The 20,252-nt window shown below is 52.5% G+C and overlaps 1 protein-coding gene across 2 annotated transcripts in view; it reads left to right on the forward strand.

Annotated features, from left to right (window-relative positions):
- Positions 1-20,252, forward strand: part of DLGAP4 (DLG associated protein 4) — a 193,228-nt gene that overhangs the window by 42,055 nt on the left and 130,921 nt on the right. For both annotated transcript variants that reach the window (XM_053671034.1, XM_037164697.2), the window contains exon 2: positions 17,763-17,980. The gene's annotated coding sequence lies outside the window, so the exon portion shown is untranslated. The remainder of the gene's footprint in view (positions 1-17,762; positions 17,981-20,252) is intronic.

The following is a 20,252-nucleotide window of genomic DNA, read 5'->3' on the forward strand; positions in this document are numbered from 1 at the left end:
TTAAAACCTTTCATACCCTGACCTTGAAATCTGTTCTCATGAAATGAATCTTTGCTGACATCACAGTGTCCCAAAATGGGGTGACTTGGTGGAGATGGGGACCTGGGGGTGGGGAGGTGTGTTGTAACAGGGGCTTTCAGAACGTAACTGAAGGCAGGGGCGCCAGTGGTGGAAGCTCAGGTGTGATGGGCCAGGGAGAGCCAGGGCGACCACGGCACCTTTCCATGGCTCACTGTGAGGATAAAAGGGGACAATGGTTAGCGTGGCACATAGTAGGTGTTCATTAAATAATGTGCCCACATGTCATGATTTTCCCAGGTCAGTTCTGGAGTAATTATTAACAGCTTCCCTTTGGCTTTATAAGTGTCCCGGTTTGGATGACGAAGTTTATGTGGGCATTGCATCAATAAATAACAGCTATTTCTTGGAAAGCTGAATTCCCTAAGGTAATTCTGGGAACGCAGCATCCCCAGGAGATGGGCTGCCTTCCCCACACTGACAACCTCCCCACCGCAGCCTCACATTCCTGCTCCTGGAGGAACAGCCCCACCCGGCACAGCGGTGCTTGCACCAGCCCCTCATCCCCATGGGCTCCCAAGCAGGCGAGGGCCCCAGCATCTCACAGTTGCCACAGTTTCAGCCTGTGGATCCTAGGTAGCTGCTTGATTTCCCTAGATGTGTCCCTAGAGAAGATGCCTGGGGACAGGAAAGTGTTCTCTGCAGGGAGACAAGAGGCTGGCATGTGCCAAGGCCGGTTAGTCCCCTCACTCAGCTTGGCCTTGGGCCTGTCTGGCCCCACCATGCTCCTGACACCAGTTCCTGTGTGCTGGCGAGACAGTCCCCTTGTGGATGTTGGGGCACAAAGGAAGCAGTAGATGAGCAAGTACCTCAGGGGGCTGCAGGAGGTGGAGCAAGTACCTGGGTCACAGCCCCTCCTGGCAGGGTGACCTCCTTCAATATCACCCACCCTCCTGGCCCTAGGGACATTCCCTCCCCCTGCCTCGCAGCTGCCCCAGTGACCTTCCTGAGACTCAGAATTCAGCTCTCTCGGAAACCTGGATTTGCAGGTGCCTGTTGAGAACTGTGCACCTCACTTTCCTGGTCTGTAAGTGGGCCTGATGTTCCTCACCTGTTGTTTCTGTGGGGGAGAATCACGTGGCACAATGGCTAACAAGGGGCTTGTTCACTGTACCAGCAGGTGATACCCCTTTGTTTCCACAAGCCTCAGCACAGGCTTTTGCACACAGTAGGTGTGCAGTGAGTGCTTCCTAGCACATGGCAGGCAGGTGATGTGTGCTGAGGGTTGCTGTCTTCCCCTTGCAGAGGCCAGAGGAGAACACACTCACTGCCCGACTCCTCCTCCTTTGCTCTGAGGCCTCTGCTGCCCCCAGAGGCTGGTCCTGAGTGAGTGGGGGCGGGGTGGGGGCACTGTTCCCGCCACCCGACGACCCTACCCTGCTTGTCAGCACATGAGTTCCTGACTCAGGAGCCCTGAAGGCCTGAGGGTCAGATACCAGGCCGGGCAGCTAGAATGGCAGGGGTGGTTCTGGGGGCCCAACAGATGGAAGTTTTAATCCCAACTCTGGCTCATGCTGGCTGTCTGACCCCAGGCAAGTCATTTCACCTCTCTGAGCTTCCAGTTTTCTGTCTGTAAAATGGGGACAATAGAAGAGTTCACAAAACTGGGGAGACCCAGTGCCTGGCACAGAGGGGTGAGTCGCACCTGCTACTGCCACTGGGATTAGCTGGTTGGCCGGACCTGGCATGTCGTCATGATGATGCTGTAAATGGCAGACCCCCTACGAGACAATAGGGGAGGTGCTGGGTCTCATTCTTTCATTTACTCAACAAATATTTATTGAGCACCTACTATGGCCCAGTCACTGGGCTGGGGGCTGTGGAAAAGTATCTTCCCGCCTGGGCTTGCTTTAGGGATAGGGCTTGTCGGAACCAGCCAGGAGGTACGATGTAGTTCAATGTCAGGTAGTGATGCATGCTGCAAAGCAGGACAAGGGGATGGGGTAGAGAGTGAGGTCAAGGGCAGCTGGGGGTCTGGGTCCAGGTCCAAGACAGCCTCTCTGAGGAGGTGACATTTGACAGAGACCTCAAGGAAATGAGCGCAGGAGCCATAAGGATAATCCAGGGACAGCAGGTGCAAAGGGCCTGTGGAGGGAGTGGTTATGACTAAAGAACAGCTGGGAATCCGGTGTGGAGGGGACAGAGGGCTTGGTGGGGAGAGAGCTGAGAGGTGAGGTCCGAGGGGCGCCTGGTGCAGACTCTGTGGGGCCCTTGCTCCAGGAGAGATGAGAGTCTCGCAGGGCTTTGAGCAGAGACTTGCATCTCAACAGGATCCTCTGGCTGCTGCGTGGAAACCAGGCTGAAGGGATCAAGGGCAGAGGTGGGGAGGCCAGGGGGAGGCACTGCTCTGGTTTGGGAGAGAGCCGGCAATGGCTGGACCCGGAGGCGGGGTGGAGTGGCGAGGGCTGGTTGGATTTTAGAGACATTTTGAAGGTCTAACAGCAGGATTTCCAGGTGGACTAACTGTGGAGAAGGAGACTGGGAGGGAGGGAGAGTGGAGCAAGGAGAAAAGACGGAGAGAGAGTTAGTCTTAGACCTGGATGAGGTCACCTGAGCCAGGGGCCCTCGTGGTCACTTCAGGGCACATGTTTGGGTGACTGGAAATATGCATGGTGAACTGAGTATCAGAATGTAGGTCTCAGTTATAAATATGACATAATATAACATAAAGACATAAAGAAGAATAAAACCTTTTCTGTCATAAACTCTAGTGGAAGGGGCCGCAGAAATGAGCCGGGGAGTCAGGAGGCCCCAGTTCCACGCTGGCTCCCCACGGCTGTTGGGTGGACTTGCCGGGTGCCCCCCCACCCCGGCCTCTGGTTCCTTTTGGAAGATCTGGTTCTGACTCCTATGGGTCATCCTTTAGTCCTCTCCCTGGAGGCTCTGGGGACCTGCAGGTGTGGAAGCTAGGGAGGGGGCGGGCGGGGGTCCTGGTGAGCTCAGACCTGAGCTGCTTTCCTGGAGGGGTTTGCAGACAGGGCAGCTGTGGCTGAGAGGAGGGACCCATGTGGGTCCCCATGCTACCATTCTGTCCCACGGCACCTTCTGCTGGGGTGACTGAGAAGGGGTGGCTCCTGCAGGGGTCACGGTGACCTCAAGCTGGGCCTTTGTCCCAGCAAAGCAGCTGAGCCAGCACCTGAGCTTGGCTTGGCTGTATTTCCCAGGTGCAGCTCCTCCAGAGCCCGGCTGGATAGAGGAGGTCCCTTCTGCCTCCCTCCAACCACGCCTTTCGCTGCATTTCCACCATAGAGGGCAGAGTGTCTCCAGTAAGCCCCGGTCACAGGACTCAGCACATGGCAGTGATGAGGGGCCTAAGAGCTCATTATACAGCTGGGGAAACTGAGGCCTTGTGTGGGAGAGACTTGCCCTGACCACAGGAGCTGAAGCTCGAACCTGGGACCACTGCTTTGCCATTCAGGGCTCTGTCCTCCCCAGCCCGACTCCTCCTGCCTTCTTCTTTTGTTTTCCACACCCTTTGTCAAGGTTCAGTAGGGAAAAGGGAGAAAGCTCTTGAGGCAGGCTGACCTGGGTTCTGAACCCGTACTTCTGCCACTTACTTGCTGTGTGACCCTAGGTGAGCTGCTCAATCTCTCTGAGTCTCAGTCTCCTTATCAGGCAAATGGATGTAATGATGACAGTATGTTGGGGCTGTGGGGAGGAGCAAACTGGACGCTCTTTGCAGAACTGGACCAACAGGCGGCCCTTGACAGGTGCCAGTTGCATCTGGGTCATCCAGTGGGAGGAGGAGATGCCCAGAGCGTAAGTGAAGGTCATGCCAAGAGCATTTCCACCTACCCGATGCTGCTCTCAGAGAGATCACTCGAAGCACACATAGGATCTGTCTCAGAGGGCCTGGACCCCTGGACTGTGTCTGGAGAAAAGGCCAGAAGTCCAGTGCCCGGGAGACTGGGATCACCCTCTGTGCTCCATGTGATGTCTCCTTCTCTCTGCCCAGCCTGGCCCTGGGTGCCGGGACCTTGCGATGCAGCCACCACTCTCCTAGTTGGTGGGCGGCCCCGGGGCAGGTCAGAGCTAGCCCCTGCAAGAACGGTCTCCCCAGTGTGAGTAGGAGCTCACTGGGGCGTGGCAGCACTGGCTTCAGGGAGGCGGCCTGGTTCCAGGAGGTTCCAGGAGCATGTGACAGAGCTGGGAGTGCCTGCATCTGCCCCCGCACTGCACTGCGGAGTCTCCTTCCCTTCCCAGCTACACCAACCCAGAGTGTAGACCGTGCCCACCGCCTCCGCTTACTCCTGAACCCACTGCTTCTGCCTTTTGTTTCCGCTGCCCGCAGCTGCCCCACTCCCTCCTTCTCTTCCCAGCTGAGCTGCTCAGGGGTGGGTTATGCGCACTGACTTCAGTTACTCCTCACACACTGCAACCTGCATCTCACCCCATCCCTCTGTGGTCCTTGTTTTCCCCAAGGCCACCAGGACCTCCTTGGTTTATCTCAGTCCTCACCTCCCCCAGGCTCTGGGTGGTGGTACAGGCCCCTGACCACCCCTCCCTGCCCCAACAACTTGCTGGACCACTGGTAGTCCCCGCCTTTCTGGCAGCTCCATCTCACTGACTTTGCTGGCTTCTCCTCCTCCGTCATTCCCTTAAGTGTTTCTCTTTCCCCGGGGTATTGTCCTGGCTGCCTTTTCTTCTCAGACCACGCCCTCTCCGGGACTCGTCATCTGCCACTGCTTCAACATCCTGGTGAACACCCACGGTTCCCGAACAGCCAGCTCCATCCTTGGCTTTTCCCCAGAGCTCTCACGCATGGCATTACTTATGTACCAGAAGCATCTTACTCAGCATGTCCAAAGTGATCCCAGCATTCCCACCCAGGCCTGTCCCTGCCACTCTGTCCCCTGCCTAGTGAGGGGCACCATTGTCCTCTGCATGGACCCTGATGGCTATGCCTCAGCTTTCCCTTGACCCCTTTCTAAATAACAGCTTTCTTGGGATATAGTTTACACATCAGAAAGTTCACTTATTTTAAGTATTCATTTGAGTTTTAATCAATTTATACAGTTGTACAACCGACACTGCAATCCAAAAGTTTCCTCGTGCGCATTTGTAGTCAGTCTTCGCTCACGTCCCAGGCTCTAGACAGCCACTGGTCTGATTTGCCTTCTCTAGAAAGTGTGTATATGTGGAAACATACAACATGTAGTCTTTGTGTCTAGCTTCTTCTGCTCAGCAATTACTTTTTCTGTTCATCTATGTCACTGTATGTATCAGCACTTCACTCTCCTGGTGCTGAATTTTATGGAGATGGTAGAACATTTTGTTTATCTGTTCACTAGGCATTTGGATTTGGGGCTATTATGGATAATGCTGCTGTAAACATCCACATACAGGTCTTCACGGGGACATGTGCTTTTGTTTGTCTTGCATTCCTCCCTTGTTTCCACCATCCTACTGAACCCTGACTTCCACTGGGGAGCCATGTGGTCCCAGGAAACTGACTCTTCTTCCCCTACTCAGGGATTGAGCGTGTGACCCCGGTTAAGCTAATCAGTGTTCCATTCCCAGGCGTGATGATTGGTTCTTGGAGAAGCATGTGACATAAGCAAGTCCAATCAGAGTGACTCTTAGGAAGAGATGCCCTTCCTCATGCCCTGATGGTGTTCTTTGCCTGGAACAGCTGCAGCCACTTTGTGTGCATGCAGGAAGCCAGAGTTAGGATGGAGCTGATGTGGAGAAGGGCTGGGATGAGAAAACAGCAAAACAGAGCTGACACCCTGATTGAACTGTGCCTGAAGTCCAAAAAAATTCTGGATTTTTTTCGGTTATAGGTTAATCGATTCATTTTATTGTTATAGCCAGCTTAAGATGCATTTCTTCTTCTTATTGGTGACAGCCCAGGGATCAGAGGACAATGGCCATGGCCTGCCTGTTCTTATAAAAAATTTGTTGGAACACAGCCCCACCCATCCACTTATGTATTTCTCTGGCAACTTTGGAGCACTGAATGGCCCGCAGCCTAAAATACTTACCACTGGTCCTTTAAGAAAAAGTTTGCCGGAAGGTTGGTACTTTAGTCCTCCCCTCCCCTATCCACAGTGTTGCTTTCTGTAGTTTGTTACCCATGGCCAACCACAGAAAATGGTAAATGAAAAATTCCAGAAATAACAGTTCGTAAGTTCCAAGTTGCACAATGAGACCTCATGCTGTCCCGCTCTGTCCCACCCGGGTCCTGAATCTTCCCTTGGTCTGGCATCCCCACACTGTGTCCACGGCCCGTCTGCCAGTCACTTAGTAGCCGTCTCGGTCACCAGTCAGCTGTCCCAGGATCTCAGTGCTCCCGTCAGAGTGGCCCCTACTTCACTCAACAATGGCCCGAAGCACAGTAGCGAGGCTGGCGATTCGGACGTGCCAAAGGGAAGCTGTAAAGCGCCTCCTTTAAATGAAAAAGTGAGTACAGTACAATAGGATGTTTTGAAAAAGAGACCACATTCACATAACTTGTATTATAGAATATTGTAATAATTCCTTTATTGTATTATGAGTTATCGTTAACCTGTAATATGCCTAATTTACAAATTAACTTTTATCATAGGTACGTATTATGTATAGGAAAAAACACATATATGTAGGGTTTGGTACCGCCCGTGGTCTCAGGCACCCACTGAGGGTTTTGGCATGTACCCCTAAGGATGAGGGGGGCTACTGTATTCACCGTATCTCCCAGGAACCTGGGAGTCGCCTTTGCCTGCCTTTATCTCATCCTCCACATCTAATCAGCCCCGAGTCCTGAACCTGATGTCCCCCTACCCCCCGCCCCAGTGCCCCTGCGTCCGTAGCCTGCTGTCAGCTCTCACCTGGACCACAGCGCCATTGCTAGGCTGCCCCCAAAGCTGCTTGTAATCTTTCTCTGACTCAAACTTGACTAAGCCCTTGTCTCCCCACTGCTCCCAAGGTGAATGCCACACTCCATGGAGGGACTTGCAGGACCCTCAGGATGGAGCCCCCACCTGCGGTTCCAGCCCTGTCTCCCCTTCTCCCCCACCCCCTCGCCCCCAGAGCCCACAGGCCAGCTCTCCACCTGCGTAGAATTCCTCGCAGTTCCCCAAACATGGTACACTGTGTCCCTCTTCTCTGCTCCAGTGACCTTCCCCACTCTGTCCACCCAGTGGACTCCTGTGCATCCTGCAAGGCCCAGCCAGAGCCTCCCCTCCTTTCTGATACCTAATTCCCCAGACTGCTCGGGGCTCCCGTGGGGCCCTGGGCTTCCCTCCAGGGCAGCTTCCATCACCTTGAGCTGCCGTGTCTGTTTATATATTTGCCACCCCCACTGAATAATTCTTCTTGCCTTCCATGTAGCCTGACTTGGGGTGTTCACAGAGTAGGGGCTCAAGAAATGTTAGTTTGTGGGGCACAGACTAGGGGCTCCCTGCCTTCTGCTCCAAAGCCACTGTAAGGAATCAGAGGGGCTCCAGACTTTGGCAAGGGAGGGCTCGATGATGCTAACGGGGAGATGGAAGGGCTGGAGCTTCCTGGGCCCCCAGGCAGGAGTGCCTTCAGGAAGTGCAGAGAAATGCCTTCCAAGAATGACAAAGTGGACCGAGCAGGGCTCGGAGGATTCAGAGAAAGGAAAAGTAGGGCAGGTGAAAGTGGGCCGCTGCAGTGGCCCCGAGAGTGCGGAATAGAAATGAAGGGATTATGGGGACATGTCATTAAATGAAGATCTTCCGTGGCCTCCGGAAATCAGAGGGCCAGCTGAGAGGAGGCCAGATGGCCAGTAAGGGGGCTGCTGGGTCCTGTCAGAACTGTAGAAGGTTTAGAGATTTACAAGACTGGCTCTTTGGAGGATCTGGGGAACATCTGATTTCCAAGTTCTCGAATGAAACAAATTTGGGCACCAGCTGGCTGGGTCCTGGGTAAACCTTCCCAAGAAGCGGGTGTGGGTGGACCCAGGGGATCCCTGGCCTCGGAGGCCAAGCCGGCTCTGCCCTCACCCAGTGTGGGGGTGTCGGCTCAGAGCTGCGGCCCGCACCGCCATTCCAGGAGCGTGTGCTTGTGTGAGTCCAGTGCACAGAAAACCTGAGACCAGGCTGCGTCCAAACCCCGTCACAGGGCTGTCTTGACAGGCAAATGAGACAGCAGCTATGAAAGGGCCTGCACACTGTGAAGTTCTGTGGCACCGTGTCAATGTCTCCTCCTCTGTGTGGCCATCCTGGACTCCCCCTGCTGAGCTGCCCACCCTGTCCACCCCCAGCTTCCCAGACTGGCGCCCACTCGCTGCCACAGACCCTAATGTAGGACATTCCCCCCACCAGACTGAGCTCCTTGGGGTGAGGGACAAGCACATCAGCCTTCCACATCTGGCTCGGAGCCTGGTGCAGAGCAGTTTGGCAGCTCGTTCTTGAATGACCTTGAATTGTAAAAAAGCAATTAACTCGTGGGCGCTGGATAGCCTCTGTTTATCAAAGCAAGGACCAGGTGGTACATGGTTGAAATCTTTCCACAAAATGGCAAAAGGTTTTGTGAGTCATGGCTCAAAAAGCGTGAGCATTTGGAAGTGTGGTCTCTGGATTGAGAATGTTAAAAGCTGTCTGGTCTTACTGCTCTCTAATAGAGTAGCCACAAGCCACATGTGGCTATTTAAATTTCATTTCATTTAAAATTCAGGCCTTCAGTCACGCTAGGCACATTTCGGGTGCTCAGTAGCCACATGTGGCTCATGACCACAATTGGACGATACACATGAGAGCATTTCCGTCCTTGCTCAGAGTCTTCATGGACAGCACTCCTCAGGACTTAAAAATCCACGTCCGCGTGCTATCTTGGGCCCTGGTAATTTGGGGGAGAGAGCTGGGACCCTGGAGTCTGACCAGCCAGGGTTTGAATCCCTGCTCTTCCGTTTTCTTATTGTGCAGCCTGAAGCAAAGGAAATACCATCTTCTTCCTGGGGCTCAGTGTTGTCATCTGCAGAATGGGTGACTGTACACGGGCACAGAGCTGCGAGGGTTAGAGGACAAACCTGTGTCGAGAGCTTCTTGGTGTCCTGTGAGAGGAGCTGCTGTTATTCACAGGGTGGTGTCCCCAGAGTGTCAGAGAGAGCAGACAGGCTGCCCGAGTCAGAAAGGTCTTGAAACTCGGGGCTCAGATGCCCTTTACTCCTCAAAACTAGGGGCAGGGCGTGGCGAGTTCATCCGGGCCCTGAGGGCCGGTCTGGGGTGCTGCCCCAATGGTCCAGAGTACTTACTCAGCCCAAATGCTGGGCAGGGGCTTTGCAGTCCAGATTGGCACGCAGTTTATGAATTAATTGGGTTGTCCAGAAAGTTCGATTCATTTTCTCCGTACGATGGCTCTCGTGGTACTTAGTTGTCTTGAACTTCGTTCGGAACAATTTTGTTAGATTGTATTGTGATAGCTGTCATATGTGTGTGCGTTAAAAAAAAACTTATCAAAATGGTGAATTTTTGTGCAGCCATTTTAATATTGAGGATGGAAGAAAAATATACAACATTTTTGGCATATTATGCTTTATTACTTCAAGAAAGGTAAAAATAGAACTGAAACGCAGAAAAAGATTTTCACAGTGTATGAGGAAGGTGCTGTGACTGATCAAATGTGTCAAATGTGGTTTGCAAAGTTTCTTGGTACTGTCGACATCTTGGCCAAATATTTCTTTGCTGTGGGGCTGTCTATGCATTGGAAGATGTTTAGCAGCACCCCTGGCCTCTACCCTCTAGAAGCCAATAGTGGGAGATAGCCGACACATTAAAAATATCCAAATCAATGAAGTTATTGGTGAAAATTAAAAGTGCGTCTTTTATTTTATGGAAAAAAAACTAAACAGACTTTTTGGCCAACCCCAAAACTCTCTGCTGTCTACTAGCTGACTAGAGAATATTAACTAATAATAATATGAGGACTAACAGCAACTACCTTTACTGAGCATTTTCTACACACCAGGCACTGTGCTGAGACATGATATGTACATGCATTAGTTCATGTCACCCTTTGTAATAGGTACATTATTATTCCCATTTTACATCAAGGAGCACTGAGGTCATTCGTTCAGGGCCACACAGCTACAAGGTGGTGGAGCTGGAGCCCACCAGGGCCCACACTTTAGATAAAGTCCGAAGTCCATCCTCACCTGTCCTGAAGGCCTCTGCAGAGTTGGCCTCAGTTCGCCCTTAAACCCTCACCTCTGTTATACCCATCTGGTCCAGTCCCTCAGACACCCAGGTGTTTCCTTGCTGTCTCCATGCCCTTGTTCATCCCTCAACCTGGATGCCCGCCCTTACCTCCCCTCCACCCTCCACAGATTCCTATTCACCCTTCAAAGCCTAGTTCCAGCCTTGGCTGGTGTGGCTCAGTGGGTTGAGCACTGGCCTGCAAACTGAAAGGTCGCTGGTTTGATTCCCAGTCAGGGCACATGCCTGGGTTGCAGGCCAGGTCCCCAGATGGGAGAGTATAAGAGGCAACCAATCGATGTTTCTCTCCCTTTCTCCATCCTTTACCCTCTCTCTAAAAAACAAAATAAAAAAATCTAAATAAATAAATACCCAGCTCCAGCGTGAGCCTCTTGAGGACAAGGACTAGGTCTAAGTCATTTTCGTGTCATAATGTCCATCATGAGGCTTGGCACCTTGGAGAGGCCTCAGTAAATTGTGGGTGGCGGACTGGAGGGTAGAAGAAGGAGGGAGTGAATGGTGAGTCTGGGTGAGTAGGTAGTTGGTGGATGGCTGGGAAAGCAGGTGGGTGGCTGGTGTGTGGGCGTTGTGGGTGGCATGTGGGAAGATGTGTGGCTTGTGCTCAAATGCCCAGGAGGGATGAGGCCTGAACTGAGCACAGGGCAGTGGGCATGGAGATAAACTGTGGCTTAAGACACATCAGTGAGGGGCAGTATGGAGGAGAAGGTGATGAGCTCCATTGTAGACGCAGGGGCATGAGAGGCTCACGGAGGGAGACCTGGGAGGCAGCAGGGTGTTGAGCCTCGCCTGGGTTCAGGCGTGAGGCTGGGCTGCACAGAGAGACCTGGAGGATCCACATGGACTCAGGACAGAGGGCTGGAGGACCAGCCGTAGGAGGAGGCAGAGGAACCACAGGCCCTAAGGCAGAAGATCTGGAGAGAACACAGCACAAGAGGCGAGGGCGCTGCCCCGTCAGGAACATCGTCAAATTGTTGCAGCTGGTGCATCAGGCAGCCAGTGCTGAGCCGATGCGGGCAGGAGTCTCGGTGCTGGAGGCTGAGATCAGCCTGGGGAGCAGTTACCCTGAGCAGTGAAACTGTATAGCCAGAGGCAGGGGGCAGGAAAGGAGCAGGTTTTGTCCATGGGCTCTGAGGCCCTTGGTGCCGCAGCAGTCAGCTGGAGAACTCGAGGCTCCGCTTGTCAATCCGTCCCAGCTGGCACCCTGTGGCCCCAGTCCCAGAGTCTGGGAGGACTCGGGGGAATTTGGGAGCTGCATTAAGTTGGACAAGTCACCTCCCTCTCTGGGCCTCAGTTGCTGCATCTGAAAACCAGAGTCACTGCCACCTGCCTCCTCTGCTGAGAGGAGTGACCGAGATGTGGAGGTGCAAAAAGCCCCCAGTGTATGAGCCGTGAGAAAACCCCATAAACGCTGGTTTTAAAAACTACCTTTTCACTTCAATTCAACTTCACAAATATTTACTGAGTTTAAAGGTAGACCCATTTTTGAGTTTAAAGGTAGACCCATTTTTGTAAATTAAATTTTTGCACAACCGATAATATCATTTTACCTGGGGAAGCTGCTTATTATTTGAGGAGCCCTGAGTCGAAGTCTTTTGAAAAGCTCTGGTTGGTTTGTTTTTTGAGTAATGGGGATTTTGACTTTTCAAGCTTGTGGAGCGAGGTTTTCATTTGCTCCACATGTGTTTTGAAAAGATCCTCCTGGCTGCTGCATAGAAAATAGACCGCGGGAGGCAGCAGGGGGCCCGGGGAGGAGGCCCGTGCAGTAGTCTGAACAAGAGACAGTGCTGATGGGGACGGGGTGGGGCGACTCTGGGGATAAAAGGAAGGAGATCTGAGAGATGTTTAGGAAGGTTAAAAATGTAGGACATGGTCTTGGGTTTTTACACAGGAGGGGGTGAGGGAGCAGGAGGAAGGGGCATGGGAGCCTCTGGGTTACTGAAGAGGGAGCTGGTGCCAGGTACCAGGTTAGGCAGTGATGCAATCGGGCAAGGCCCCCAGAGAAGGTCCCAGACTGGGCCCTGGACATGTAGCGTGTGAGGTGTCCACAGAGTGGCGGGCCGAACTGGCAGCAGGAACTTGGCTACATGGACCTGGAACTCCAGCTGGGCTGGAGGAGAAAATGTCGATGACAGGAAGGAGGGGAATGACACTTAGTCAATAACAATTTATTCCGCAGTGAAAATATTTGTTGAGCAAAGTCTCCGAGGAGCACCTCCCCAGGCCAGGTGCTGCGCTAGGCACTGGGAATCTGGCCATTCCACCGAAGAGACGAAACTCTCTGCCTCGTGGGGCTGACATTTCAGTGGGAGGGGCAGGCAGTAATCAGGGTAGATTACTCATTTGCATATCCTGTTGTATAGTGGCAGGTGCCAAGGAGAACAATACGGCAGGGAGGGACAGGCCCTGGGAACGTTAGGTGCAGAGGATGGGTGGGATCAGCTGACGTGGAGTCATTTAGGCTTCACAACAGCCATATGAGGAATTACTCCCCTTTCAGAAATGAGCAACTGAGTCCCAGAGAAGCTAAAAACTTTCCCAAGGTCACCCAGCTGTGTAACTGGCAGAGCCTGGATTTTACCACAAGCCCATGCTCTTCAGCGAAGAGTGTTAACCACTGTGCTGAACTGCCTCTGGTTGACAAGGTCAGGTCTCAGCAAAGATCAGAAGGCAGGGAGGGAGTAAGGCCCACGGACATCTGGGCACCAACATTCCACGCGGAGAAGGAGCAAGGGCAGAGGCCTCGGGGCAGGAGCACGGCTGGTATATTTAAGGATTGGCACCAAGGCCCATGTAGCGGGGGCAAAGGGAGGCAGCCGAGAGTAAAGGGGAGACTCGGAGGCGGTGTCTGTAGGTGGTTCCTGCCATGCATGCAGGGCCGTCAGCTTTTACCCGAGGTGAGGTGAGGCCGTGGAGGTTTAAGAGCAGAGGGACAGGATCTGGCTTGAGTTTTAACCTGCTTCCTGCGGTTTCTGTGTCAGGAGCGAAGCAGAAGCAGAGACGAGAGAGGGCATGACTAATCCAGGCGAGAGATAATGATGGCTCAGTCCTCAGTGGCAGCAGCAGTGCAGGTGGCGCATCAACTTCTCGATACAGTGTGAAGGTGGACGCGGTAGGAGTTGCTGACGGCTTGGATGCGGAGGGTGAGGGAAAGGGAGGCGTCAAGGATGACTCCAGGGCTTGGGCCTGAGTGATGGGAGGAGAGGGGTTGCATCCACCAGGGCGGGGGCAGCTGTGGGAGGAGCCACCTCACAGAGTACTCTCCGTGTCCATTATCCCTTTCAATCTCCTGGCTCCTCTCGGAAGTAGGCATCGAGACTCTCAGGTTACATGACTTGCCCCGTGTCACCTGGCCAGAGTGTGGTGGAGCCAGGGCCGGAAGCCAAGTGTGCATCACAGGGTTTGGAACTTCCATTCATTCCTTCAATCGGCAACTGTTTCTGGAGCACCTACTGTGTGCCAGGCACTGACTGTACTTGGTGTTGACAATGATGACCACGGATGACGATCCCTCCCAGTCTGATGAAGGAAGCAGGGTCAACCAGTAATCATAGAAATGACTTCCTCACGTGAGCTCAATAAGTGGCCAGAAGGAGAAACAGATGGACCCCAGGATCCAGGAAGCAGAGACCCGACCTAGCTGGGAGGTCAGTGAGGGCTTCCTGGAGGAGGTAAATGTGAAGTGCAAAGGCCTCTGGGATAGAAGGTCTGGGGCTTCTTGGGAAATACTCCCTGGGCCATAGCGGAAGAACCCTGAGAGGACCACAGATGCCTAGAGAACAGCTACCCATTCGGAAATCAAATCTTTATTTTTTTTAGCATTGGGTTGTTGTAACTGCTTTTATGAGACAGAATTCATTTACCAGACAATGCATTCTTTTGAAGTGTACAATTCAGTGCTTTTTAGTATATTCACAGAGTTGTGTATCCATCACCATGATCCATTTTTAAACATTTTCATTATCCCAAAAGTAAACCACAAACATCTGAGCTCTCACCCGCTCCCGGTCCCCCCACTGGCAACCACTCATCCACTTTCTGTCCCTCCAGAATCACCTGTTCTGGAGAGTTCCTAGAAGTGAATCATACATTCCGTGGTCTTCCGTGGCTTCTTTCACGTCCTATAATGTTCTCGAGGTTCGTCCATTGGAAGTCCCGGAATCTAAACGCTGGCAGGGACCTAAGAGACTGTCTGCTGCTTCTCCCACCTGTTACAAAGTGGGGTTGCAAGAGGAGACTCGCTCTGGTCCCTCAGCAAGGAAGTAGGGGGACTCCAAGACAGCTCTTGGGACCCTCAGATCAGGGCTACTGTCCCACTGCCCTGCACAGAATGCCTCCCTCCGCTGCCACCTCTTTTCCTTCACCTTTGGGCTCTGGCTGATTTTTTTGCTAAAAGTGACAGCCTATTCAGGAACGCATCCCCCCAAGCCCCGGATTTTCATGTCTTGGTAATTTCCACGCCCCATGGTGCATCTTGAAATCTTTTCTACATCTTTAAGAATTCATGTCCACTAATTCAGATTTTTTTTTTTTGGTGTTTGGTATTTTTTTTCTCCTGCTACTTAAACATTTTTCAACCAGATGGTTATGCCTGTTTGTCTTGGTTGGTGATTTTCTTTCTTTAAAAAAAAAAGTTTATTTATTTATTTTTAGAGACAGGGGATGGGAAGGAGAAAGAGAGGGAGAGAAACATCACTCAGGCCCCCAGTTGCCTCTCACATACCCCCCAGCTGGAGGCCTGGCCTGCAACCCAGGCGTGTGCCCCGACTGGGAATCGAATTGGCAACCTTTCGGTTTGCAGGCTGGCACTGAGTCCACTGAGCCACACCAGCCAGGGTTCGGTTGGTGATTTTTCCTCTGGAGGAGGCACAGGGGGTTAAGTGCTGGGTCTTGAAATGAGATGCTCTGCCTCTTCCTCGGTGCGTGTGCCCGTGGGGAACTCCTGAAACCCCCTGAGCCTGTTTCTTTCTTTGAAAAACAGGGGTAACATTGTAGGGCTGTGGGATGAAGGGAATTTGGCCTAGCCTGTTATGGGCTTGGCACAGACTGGGAGTGGATGTAGAGAGCTTAGGCATGTAAGGGCTTTCCAGGGCCCTGGGGTGACCCTGCCCCACCGCCAGTGGCCCCTTTCTGCACATTCCTCCCGTGAACTGACCCCTGTACTTCCCCTCCCAGGCTGAGACGTAGAAAGAAACCTGAGTTCAGATCCCAGCCCCACCTCTTGTGTTCTGTGCACCCACAGAATTTGTTTCCATTGGGTCTCAGTTTCTCCACCTGTAGAATGAGAGGGTGGAGGGCGAGGGGTCTCCACTGAGGCCTCCAAGGCAGCTAAGAGGCTCCTGGGAAGGGGGTGTGGAATGGAGGAGCCCTTTTCTTCTCCTGGGAGGGCTGGGTTCCTGCTGATTTAAAGATCCAAGCAGGCGCGGTGGCACCTGTTCAGGGTAGGTGGGTGGCAAGGGACACCTGGCTTCTCTTTGCCTCTTGCACAAGATGTGTTATGTGGGAGGTGACAGGGGGGTGTTGTAATGCAGCTCTGAGTGCAGGGGACAGGGACAGAGCCAGGTATGCTGCCTGCTTTATCTTTTTAATCCTCACAGTAGCCCCCAGAGGAGGCGCTCTTTTTTTAATACATTTTATTGGCTGTGCTATTACAGTTGTCCCAGTTTTCCCCTCTTTGCCCCCCTCCACACAGTACCCCCCTTAGTTCCTGTCCATGGGTCATGCATGTAAGTTCTTTGGCCTCTCCATTTCCTGTACTGCCCTTGACACCCCCCCACCCCGTCTATTCTGTACCTACCAGTCACACTTTTTAATCCCTTCACCTTTCCCCCCATTCTCCCCCTTCCCACTCCCAGCTGATAACCCTCCAAATGATCTCTATATTTATTATGTTCCTGTTCTATTTGTTTTCTTAGTTTGTTTTTTCAGATTCAGTTGTCCATAGCTGTGAATTTGTTGCCCTTTTAATGTTCACGGTTTTGATCTTCTTCTTTTTTTTTTAATAAGTCCCTTTAACATTTCATATAATAATGGCTTGGTGATGGTGACCTTCTTTAGCTGTACCTTGTCTGGGAAGCACATTATCTGCCCTTCCATTCTAAATTATAGCTTTGCCAGACAGAGTAATCTAGGTTGTAGGTCCTTGCTTTTCATCACTTTGACTACTTCTTGCCAGTCCCTTCTTGCCTGCAAAGTTTCTTTCGGGGAAATCAGCTGGTGGTCTTGTGGGCAATCCTTTTTAAGTACCTCTATCCTTTTCTTTTGCAGCTTTTAAGATTCTCTCTTTGTCTTTAACCATTGGCATTTTAATTATGATGTGTCTTGGCGTGAGCCTCTTTGGGTCCAACTTAATTGGGATTCTCTGAGCTTCCTGGACTTGTCTATTTCCTTCACCCAATTAGAGAAGTTTTCTTTTATTATTTTTTCAAATAAGGTTTCAACTTCTTGCCATTCCTCTTCTTCTGGCACTCCTATGTTTGGTTGTTGGTACATTTAACGTTGTCCCAGAGGTTCCTAAGCCTCTTCTCATTTTTTTTAAATTCTTTTTTCTTCTGCTGTTCTGATTGAATGCTTTTTCCTTCCTTGTGTTCCAAATTATTGATTCTTGGCCTCATCCTCTCCACTGTTGGTTCCCTGTAGATTTTTTTATTTCACTTATCACAAACTTCATTTCTTCCCTTATGTTGTTGCCATACTCAGTGAGTTCTTTGAGTATCCTGATCGCCAGTGGTTTGAACTCTGCATCTGATAGGTTGGTAATCTCTGTTTCATTTAGTTCTTTTTCTAGAGTTTTGTTGTGTTCTTTCATTTGGACCATGTTTCTTTGTCTCCTCAGTTTGACAGCCTCCCTGTGTTTGTTTCTGTGTATTAGGTAGGACTGCTTTGACTCCCTGTAAAAGGCACCTGTCTAAATGAACGTGGCTTCTTTAAGTCCTTGGTTGTCACACTTCCCTACAGCTTGATTTTCTGACAGTTCTGGTTGTTGTTTGTTTTCAGATATACTTATAATTCTCTCTGTGGTTGTGTGAGGAAGTAAAGCATGTTTACCTGTCCCTCCACCTTGACCAGAAGTGCCTCAGAGAAGGCACTCTTAATACCATTTGACAAGTGAGGAAACTGAGGCTGAGAACAGGACTGCCATCCTTCCGTGAGTGAGCGGCTGAGCTGGGATTCGTCTCAGGACTGTGTGGCTTTCCTGACTGCCCCTATTCAGGGAAGGTGAGGGCAAAGCAAGACAGGGGAGATCAAAGGCTTTGAAAACCCAGCTTCTAGGCTGCTGTGGGGATTCTGTGGGTGGTGGGAAAGGCATCATAAATATGCATGACATGCACATATGCCTCTGGAAAACAATGTGGGGCCCCCATGAGCCGGGAGGCTGAAATGCTTAGAAGAATGTAGGGTTGTACACTTGGATTTGTGTGATTGCTGCATGGTCTTCCTCCTCAGGGTTCCCAGGGCAAGGCCAGGGGTCTCAGGGTGGAGAGATTATTCCAGGCACTTCCTAATGGACATTCTCCCCCATTTCCGCAGGCACTGGTGCCTTCCCTTCTGCCAGGCGCCTGGTGGTCCAAACCTCGTCACTGCCGGCACCGGAGGGCCCCTGACCCACACTGGTTGCTGCCAGCTCCTCTGATTGAGGGCCCGGAGGGATGTGTGTGCCAGCCCTAGGTCCAGTGCCCACTCCTGAGGTGACGCCCGCTGGTTCCCGACTGGTTCCTGTTTTCCCTCTGCACGTAGCTCCCTGGTTGGTAAGTAACGGCGTCTGCTGGCCTGGGCACACAGAATCTGGGCTGCTCAGCGCCCACTCGTCCGCACAGCTGGGGAATGCCCAGCTCCCCCACCCACGGACACCAACATGCTGGCGAAGGGACCTCAGTGAGAGCTTTTATGTGTCTGAGCTCAACTTATAGTTTAACTGCTTACCTTACCCGGTCCTCCCAGCATCCCGACAGCCGGGCATGGGGATGGCTTCCTTTTTTCAGAGGGAAGCCGCCTGAGGATGCACAGTGAGCCCAGCTCTGTCTCCCTCAAAGGCCAGCCCGTGCCACACCCAAGGGGCTGGGACAGCCGGTGACAAGGGTGCAGGAAGGGAAGGGGAGGGGTGAGCTGTGCTGGGGCTGAGGTGAGGCCATCAGAGTTCCTGAATCTCGGGGAGCCGTGTGGTGTCTGCCCCTTCAGCCTGCTCTGCCCACATTCCTCCCGTTCCCGCGTGGACTGACCCCAGCACGGGAGGAGGTGCAGGGCCGCAGCCTCTCTGACCGCCCGTCTGAGGACCTGCAGCCCGCCCCGCCCCCTCCGCCCCAAACCTGGCCTGTCACCTTTCCCGAAGCGATGATCCCAAGAACATACCCCTCTCAGGGCCAGCACAGCGCCTGACACTCGCCACGTACGTCCCTGCGTCTCATCCTACCACCACCTCCTGGGCTGCAGAGACATGGCTAGCCTGGTTCACAGATGAGGGTGCTGAGGCTCAAATGAGTTAAGGGGCTTGCCCACGGTCACCTGGCCACCACCCAACACTACATGGGACAGTTGTTCACGATCCCCCTGTTCATGTGGCCTCTGCTCCCCAAGGGTGAGAAATAACCGCTTCTTCCCCCCACTGGACAGCCAGCAGCTGGCAAGTGCCTGGTGTATAGTGGATGTGTAGTAAATAGTTATAGAAGGAAGGAAAAAGGGAGAGTGGAGAAGACTCTGTCACCTCCCTCCACCTAGACATCATCAGGATCCCTGAGCCCAATGGCCTTTTAGCTGCTGACCCCAGAGAGCGTGCGGTCAGCCCAGGCCTTCAGCAGGGCGGCCTGCCCCTCTGGTCTCCATTCTCTCCTCTGCCAACAGCTGCCCAGCCTCCCTGCTGGGATGGTTCTGAGAAGGGAAAAGTCTTGTAAATATGTATCATATGCAAATACTATAGGATAATTTAAAACCCCGTGAAATTCACTGTAGATAATGTAAGTAGAAGTGCTTCTTCAAGAACAGGGAGCTGTACTCTCGTGTGGTGCCAGCCTTCTTATTAATAACCATGAAAAGGGCCCTTTTAATCAGCTGCCCCCTGCCTGGTGCCCCTAATCTGTCTCCTGGCTTGTTGTAGGGACTGCAGACAGCAGTCGCATTTGGCTGAGAAGCTGTTGCAGGAAAAGAAGTGATGAGGACGTCTCAGCCTGAGAGCCACAGGTTTCTGTGGGACTTAATCCTTCGCACCTTCGCCTGGTTGTGCCCTAGTTCCCGCGTGTCCCCGCCAGGGACTAGATATGTAATAGGAGCCGCCTGAATAACTTCGAGCATTTCTTGAGCAATTGTATATTACGTGCCTGGCATTCCACTAAGTGCGTCCTCTTCTTCATCATCTCAGCTAAACTCCTGGTGACGCTGTGGGAGGTTGATGGGAGGACCGAGGCACGGGCCTGGGGAGAGGGCTCAGCCCTCAACACCTCGGCCCTTCCTGAAAACTGGTGCCGTTCAGAGCCACCCTCGGCCCCCAGGCCAGGCACAGCCAGCGGGGTGGGATCGTGGCCACCGACAGCACAGTAGAGCTGGCAGCGCCTGGCACGTGTGGCCCAGTGACGAGAACGGGATTCCTTGGCACGAGCGGGGGGAGCAGCCGTCAGCATTGTGAGGAAAGATGGAGGCCTGGGCGGCAGCGAGGGAGGTGTTACTGCTGCTATTTTGCTAACAAGCTGGTTATTTAAAGAACAGCGGAGCCCAAGTGGGGAAATCGGCTGGGGAGTCTCCGTGCCCAGGACAGAGGTAGCCAGGGTGCTGGGAGCCTGGCTTAGTTGGGGCAGAGTAGCCACAGTTTTATGGGTTTTATTTGCTTGTTGTTATCAGTAATAGTAGTAATAATAGCAGTAGAAAAGGTAAAAATGGATCATCTTCGTAAGCAAACAGGCTGTAAGGATTGGGAAGGGTTTCGGGAGGGTTTCCGAGGGGCCGGTGCTGCTCTGCCCACCGACCCACGTGGCGGTTCCACAGCTGTTTGTTTCCTGATAATTCACTCAGTAAACAGCCCCATTTGATGTA

This window comes from Artibeus jamaicensis, unplaced genomic scaffold (genome assembly GCF_021234435.1).
Source record: "Artibeus jamaicensis isolate MK-2021 breed Jamaican fruit bat unplaced genomic scaffold, CSHL_Jam_final contig_685, whole genome shotgun sequence".
In the NCBI taxonomy this organism is placed as follows: Eukaryota; Metazoa; Chordata; class Mammalia; order Chiroptera; family Phyllostomidae; genus Artibeus; species Artibeus jamaicensis.